Source organism: Nyctereutes procyonoides, unplaced genomic scaffold, assembly GCF_905146905.1.
Source record: "Nyctereutes procyonoides isolate TBG_1078 unplaced genomic scaffold, NYPRO_anot_genome, whole genome shotgun sequence".
In the NCBI taxonomy this organism is placed as follows: Eukaryota; Metazoa; Chordata; class Mammalia; order Carnivora; family Canidae; genus Nyctereutes; species Nyctereutes procyonoides.
In genome coordinates this window covers 65760812-65768392 of record NW_026575049.1, presented here as the reverse complement: position 1 = coordinate 65768392, position 7581 = coordinate 65760812, and positions in this window count along the sequence as shown.

The window sequence follows — 7581 nt, the reverse complement described above, 5'->3', positions numbered from 1 at the left end:
CCTTGGTGCCCCTCACGGCACCAAACACGACAGTGACAGCCACAGGCCGCGGTCCCCAGGGTAACCCTAGAGAGTAAGGAAGAGCCGGCAAAGGGGGAGATCCCCGAAGGGCCTCGGCCCGCACACCAGCTGCCCGTCAGGGGCACGAGGGGAAGGCCGTGTTTCCAGCTCAGGGGCGGGGACGGAGGAGCTGAGGGGGTGGCGGGGGGGGGGGACTCCCACCCGGGGCCACAGGGCATGTGGGAGCCAGGATCTGAGCCAGGGCTCACTCCCGCCCTTGGGAACCCCACTATCGCTGTGGCCGGTCCTCGTCCCTCGGGGGATACGGCCCCACAGATGGCTTGTTGGCTGCCGGGAGACACCGAGGAGGAGGGGAAACCGAGGCATGTGGGGACAGCGGACGAACGTGGACATTCCGGTGGACAGCAGCCAGCACCCTGGCCTTGCCCTCTGGCCGGGGCGCCGGCACCCGGACCTGCTCGTGGGGAACCCAGATTGAGGAACGTCCTGCAGGATGAGCCCCCGCTCTCCAGACGCTCGAGGTCACAACAGGCAGAGGACGGCCGGGGAGTGGCCCCGGGGTGGAGAAAGCAGGGGACACGGGGTCTTCAGGTTCGTGCGGGGGTCGGATGGGCTCGGGGATGCTCTGCGGTCTCTTGGGCCGCTGGCAACCCCGGACAGCCAGATGATGGCATCACAGGCCCTGAATCTGGGGACCGTCACGGTGAGGAGGGAGCATCCGTCCTTTGGCGACACACAAAGACACGAGGGCCACAGTGTTGCGGGCAACTTGGGACCAACAAACACTGCTGTGGCGCTCCTGGCAGTGGGCAGAGAGCTCAGCCCCCACACAGTGTGAATTAAAAAATCTTTGTCTTTATGTGATTAAATAATCCCACAGTTTCCTGACATCAAGGAAAATACTTCTCAAAGTGGCTTTCTTGGTTTCTAGCACTTCTGCTTGATTTCAGAGGAGGCACACCCAAAATTCTGCTTGCGCCCCTGCCCGCTCCCCTCCGTACCCTCAGCCCCCCCGAGGGGAAAACCCGGCTGTGACTTTGTTTCACTGTGTTTCCATCCGCATGCAGCCTCCATAGTTCCTAGAAATTTATTTCAGATTTTCTCACTCTTCCTGGACTCGTAGGGGGAGCAAGACGAGTCGAGCAGGATCTGACCTCACGTCCAAACTGAGGGCTAAATAACCTAATCCTCGCAGAGCGAATAATACGATCCAGTGCAGAAAAAGGTATTTCCTGCAAAACCCACGTAACCTCAAATGTGCTTATTTAGCGTCAACTGAAACCGATGTTGTCAGGAGTTGGTTTTTGGTTATTTTTTTGTTTCGTTTCCTGGTTCACTGTCAAGTTTGACTGCAAGTTAATGTAATGCAGCCCGGGTGGCTCAGTGGTTTGGCGCCGCCTTCAGCCCAGGGCCTGATCCTGGAGACCCGGGATCGAGTCCCATGTCGGGCTCCCTGCATGGAGCCTGCTTCTCCCTCTGCCTCTCTCTCTGCATCTCTGTGTCTCTCATGAATAAATAAAAAAATAAAAAAAATAATGTAACGCATATACACGTGCAACACTTGCAAAATCCTTGGCTCCTGCGTAGCCGGGGGCTCCAGGCCCTCCCCTGAACAGCTGCACTCGGCTTAGAAACCCTCGGCCTCCTTTACAGTGAAGATAACTGGGCAGCCTCTCAAAACGCCCACCCCTTGGCCTCTTTAAAGGTGTATGGTGCTATCCAAAGGCTCATTAAGATGTTGAGGAGCCCCATCTGTGAGGTGTGACACACCATCGATCCCGAGGAATCTAGTCTTTGCCATAGTAGCACAGAACTGTGGAGGTGGTCAGGGGCCGGCTCAGTTACCTAAGAGCACCTGATGGAGATTCCTTGGCTTAATGGGTTTTGATTAAACAGTCAAGAGATCACGTCACCCTTGGCATCACTACGGTCACTTCTTTCAGAGCATTTTTTTTTTTAAGCGATGAATTACTTTCAACAAGTTCATGAAACCTACTTAACCCCATTATGAAAACCTAAGGCGAACTGACAGGGTGAATGGCCTCACGGTAAAACTTGCTGGTTATGGTCAAAGAGAACCAGGTTCCCAGGGGCCTAGATGGTTCTAAACCTCCAGAAACATGGGAGGAATCGGTTTCGGGGCCCTCGCTAGGCCCGGCCAGGCGCTCCACACTCTCGGCATCTGGGCCCTAACCCTCAGCCAGCCCTGGGACTACGTGAATTACAGATTCTCGCACAGCTCAAGTACTTTCTTGCAGCTTTTTTTGGTTTTGCTTTGTTTTGTTTATCCTACACAACTTCCTTCCTTCCTTCCTGCCCTTTGCTCCCCGGGGCTTGGAGAGAGAGGCTGACCACTAATCCGGTCCCCCCTGCAGCAGCAGCAGCGACAGGAGAACCACAGGGGACCCGGATCCAGACCCCCACCCGCCCGCCTCTAGCCAAGGGGGGACAGAAGCAGACAACGGCCATTGTCAACCACACTGCTCCTCCCAGGAGAGAGCCGGGAAGGTCCTTGCACTCAGGACAGTAAGACGGCTGCTGCCCAAGGGACACCCGCGGCCCAGCCGGGCCACGGGGCAGCCTCCACGGCCGGCCTTCGGCGCCCTGAGCAGTCCAGCAGCCAGCTCTTAGCAGATTCAACGACTCCAACGTCCCCGGTCCCCAAGTGTTCAAGGGCCACTTGGATTCCGGGGGCCACCGCGAACCTCAATAACTGACATTCTTTCCATTTCTCGCCTTCCTGTTGTGTGTAGAGATTTGGGAGACTGCAGACGAATCTGTCAAGTTCTGATCTAAATTCAGGGCCTTGGACCAGAATGAGCACCCGAGAAGCAAAATTTAAGCCTACCGAAGGGAAATAAAAATTAAAGCCCCAGGGACGCCCGGGTGGCTCAGCGGTTGAGCGCCTGCCTTGGGCCCAAGGCCTGATCCTGGGGACCCGGGATCGAGTCCCGTGTCAGGCTCCCTGCATGGAGCCTGCTTCTCCCTCTGCCTGTGACTCTGCCTCTGTGTCTCTCATGAATAAAATCTTTTTAAAAAAATTCAAAAACCCAAACTTGGTAGACCCTCCCTCCAAGGGCACGGCTCCTCTGGACTTAGGCCCGCCCCAGCCCGGCAGGCGGTTCCTCGGTTCGGCCCGGAGCTCCGGCTTCACTCCCGGCCCGGGAAAGGCTCGCTGGGCGCAGAGCAGGCGGTGGGGCCGCGTCGAGCGCTTCTCCAGGGCTGCGGGACCGGCCACCCCCGCTGGGGCGCTCCCCTCTCCCGCCCGAGTTAACCCAAGGCGCACAGAGGACGAGGGCTTCCCCCAGGCCTCTGCTGGGGACGGGAGTCAGACGGCCCCTCCGGGATCGAGGCTTCGAGACAGGCGGGCACACGGGGAGCACGGGGAGCACGGGGCCGCTGCGGGCCCGACGGCAGCCTGCGAGCGGGCTCGGCCTCTGCGCCCTGCTGCCGGGGATCTTCCTCTCGCGGCCTGATTTCTCACCTCCGGGGAGCAACGAGGACGGGAGGGGCCCGCACGGGCCTGGGGCAGCACCGGGCGGCGGGGCCCCAGCACGCGGTGGCCGGCGCGGCCTGCTGCGGCTTGTGGGGGGCTCCTCCTCGGGACCCCGCTGCTGCGCTCCCGGAAACTCAGGGAAAGGCCACAGTTCGATGACGCTGGCTCAGGATGCAAGTCCCGTTCCCTGAGAGGCAGTAAACCAAGGCAGGAAAATACTCTCCTTTTCCAAAGGGGTTTGAAACAAAGGCCCTTTCAAACGGATGAGACTGGCAACACTTTGGAGAGTAATAAAGGAAGCCAATTTTCTCAAGGCACACAACAGGAAGGGGGGAGGGGAGGGGGGAGGGGGGAGAGAGGGAAGGGGGGAGGGAGGGCAGGGAGGAGCCAGAGTCCCAGAGCCCCTGGTGGCGAGGCTCTGGGCAGGGAGCACCGGGCTTCATTCTCTTAGGCAACGAGGAAGCACAACCTTTGGGGAAATACACCCAGATTTTTATCCTTTGAGCCGCAGCTTGTTACTTCTGTACAAGACACCCCGGTTTCGGCTTTAGGTTTTTCCCAGGCCAAGGGAGCTCCTCTCAGCTGATCGCCTCCACTCCTGAAAGCGGGGCCGGGCGTGTGTCGCAGCAGGTGCCCCGGGGGCAGGTCCGGGCCGAGGGGACGCTCGGACAGCGGGAAATCGGCTGCTCTAGATGCGACAGTTGGCCGCGACAGGCTCCCAAACCAAGGCCCGGGCCGGGCCTCTTTGGCTCCCCCGTGAGCCGGGCTCTGCGGCTCGGCTGCGCTCGCTCCCCCCACGGGGCGGCCCCTGAACGCCCGCGGGGCCAGGAGTCCTCCTCTTCCCACTCTTCCCCGTGGGGCTTCCCTCCAGCGTCGTTGCCCTCACGGGCCCACGAACGCGGCCCAGCACCGAGCGCCCCGCCCAGGGTGCCCGGGACGGCTCTGCTGCCACTTGGGAAGCGCCCGCGGGAGGGGGCTCGGGCCAGTCTTGGCTCCTCTTAACCGGTCTGAGCAGGACAAGCACAGAAGAGCGCGCACGTGAGACGGGGAGACACAGACCATCCTCAGCCCAGGCGTTTCCGAGCTCACCCAAGCCAAACACGACACCGTCTCCCCACTTTTAAAAGACCAGGAGTTTAGAGTCAGAGGACAGTTCTCCTACGGGCACTTCCACGGATTGAGCAAAGGCACGAGGCTGGCACGCGCGGCTAACCCCGAGGCACGTCAGCAAGATGTGCCCCCCCCCCCCGTGTCCCCGGCCACCACATCTCCGCTTAGGGACGAGCTGCAGGTGGACATCTGCAACCCCCGAGGTGCCCTTCCAGCGGGCAGAGGCGGGGCCTGGAGGCTGCAGTCTCCCGAGATGGAAAATTCAAGAGCAGCTTTACCTGGTGAAGACGGCGGGAATGGGATACACGTCAAGGGGCAGCAAGCGCAGGCACCGCCGCACGCTCCGGGGCGAAGAGAGCAGCAGCTCCCCACTCGCCGGAGGCTCCATCGGACTCCCCTCCTCCTCCCCTGCAGCTGCTTGTTTAAGCTTCCCGCACGCTCACCTGCACGGGCTCACCTGCGGCCCGCACCGAGGCCTCCCCCCCTCAAATCTCTGGCTAACAGGATCCTCGCCTGAGAAAGCAAACGCAGGGGGTTGAGTTTCTGGTTCTTTCCAGCAGCCGTCAGCCACGCTAATAAAACCCCACAAACTCCCAAATTCTGGAACTGGGTTTCTACTTTCAAAAACACAAAACCAACCAACCAGAACTTCACTATCTGTACTCGGCCTCCAAGCTGCATTCAAAAGTTTGTGGGTCAGTTGCATGGAACTCGAAACAGATCCTTCCCCCCCAGAAGTGACGCTGCGTCGGGGAGGTGGGTTGCTGCTCGGCCAGACTACACATCATCTTAATCCGTCAAACGGCTGGATCTGGCTGGATCGCAGCACTCGCCGTACCAGCTGGAGCTCGGGAGCGGGGAAGCACGCAAGTCAGAGGGAGGACAAAGCTCTAAACACAATTTTGAAATACGCAGTTTGCTCCGGTTATTTCATGACTCCCACACCCAGCTCCCCCGGACGTTTACGGCCCCTAAAAAGCAATAAACCAGTAAGTCCACATCTTCCCCGGAGTCTGGTTACTGCGAGGCGCGCCTTGGGCCAAAGTTACAGACCTTCCCTTGCCTTAAATCACAAAGAGCTGATAATCTTCCTGAGGTGTCGGCCCAGTCCCTGGTCTTCCTTTAAATCCACACACGTGTGAATGGCTAATGGTGCTTTAACCTCCCCAGAATTTGCATTTTGAGTAAAGGCTGTTAGCACCCCCAGGACTGAGGACTGAGGATGTTTGGGGGATGGGGTGGAAACCAGCAGGGGGGCCACCCAGCACCGCCCAGACGTGGTGTCCAGGGCCTGTTCCCACCCCACTCCTGAACGTGTTTGCCAAGAGCTCCACGGGGCATCAGGGGTGAGGGCAAGGGTGCACCGGTGTGCGCCCGGGCCCTGGCTCGTTCTCTGGGGCTGCCTGCCCTGTGAAGACCCTCCAGCAGGGGAGTGAGAGCTTGGGGGGGGGGGTGGCGGGGCACCCGGCACAGCTGGAAAACAGGCCAACCCTCAGCCCCTCAGCCCCTAACTCCGTAGGTCGAGTCAGGGCAGGAACCTGCATTTTAAAACATCCTGTGTGATTCTGACTTCGTATCAGGAGTGACACTGAGTGGCAAGTAATTTGACTATTTTGGAAATTTAGCTCATTATGCTCCACCTACCTAATTTCCTATAGGATACTTGATGTATGAAATTCTACCTAAAACTCTAAATAAAAACAAAACAAACGAGCAAAATGGCCTTTTTCATTGATCATGGAAGTCTTCTGAATCGCACCTGGTCATCATGGTTTTAGTTTCCAAACCTACATTCCTTTCAGCAGTTCTTAAAGTTGAATGTCAGAAGCTTTAGATCTAAGAAAGAAAACACAGACGTGGAGAGAGACCGAAAGCTTCGAATCAAAGGGTCAAATGCTAGGTTATCAACTTATTTTTGACATTGGAGTCTCACTTAAAGCCCAAATTTCTTACTCTTCAAATACCAAGTTGGCACGAGACTTGAAAACGTTTAAGAGCAGTTAATGGAAGTATTCCTCACTCAGGAAATCCTCAGATTTTGGTTACCTAAGACAGGCCTTGGAATTTCTTATGCATATTTTATAATATACCCGGAGAAAAAATCCCCACCCCTGCACAGAAGGCAGCCACTTCACAAAAAGATCAACTGAATATTGTTGCAAGTCTTGACTTCAGTTTCTTGAGCTAACTGCTAAAAACGTCCACCTTTATCTGATATTCATACCTTTGCATTCAAAAATTTTTCAATGACTTTTTTAGTGCATAGAACTCTTTAATTCCTGAGGGTTGAGCCCTCTTCTCCAAACCCATATTCAAGGAAGAGCAAGGCGGCTTGGTGGGGTATCCTTTTTACCATTAAGAAAAGGCACTCATCGGGCAAAAGCTCAACCTGATGCTGACGGCCAAGGGCAGTGTTCTAGTTTACACCTTGGGCTTAGAAACCATACTTTATTATTATTTGACTGCGTTCCGCACTCGCCAAAACCCAAACCCAAACCTTTCAGCTGGTGCACGCAAGCATAGTTAAAATACTAATTCTTCTCTTTCAAGGAAAAATATTTGCAGAGTCCTTTCCAGTCTTTTTCCTCCTCTGGGTGGGCAGGAACTGAGGGTAGACAGAGGAGACAGGACAGGAACTGTTCTGCCAAAAAGACAGTCATAATTTAGATCCCCCTACCCCGATGGGGCTTTTACATCTGCACACAACACAAAATGGAAATACTTAGAATAGGTACAAAGCATATTATTATTATTGTCACTGCCATAGTAAAGATGATTTAAACAAAACTATAGTGTAATAGCTTCTGTCTCCCTATCTTCGGATGGTAAACGATGTAGAGCACGATGCTTTAGGAGGCTTTTAAAATGTTAAGTTTAACTTGAAAACCTGGTGTAAGTGTATACAACAGCTGCCTTATTTACAACCCCAACGCAAGTTTTTCCACTCTATAGCT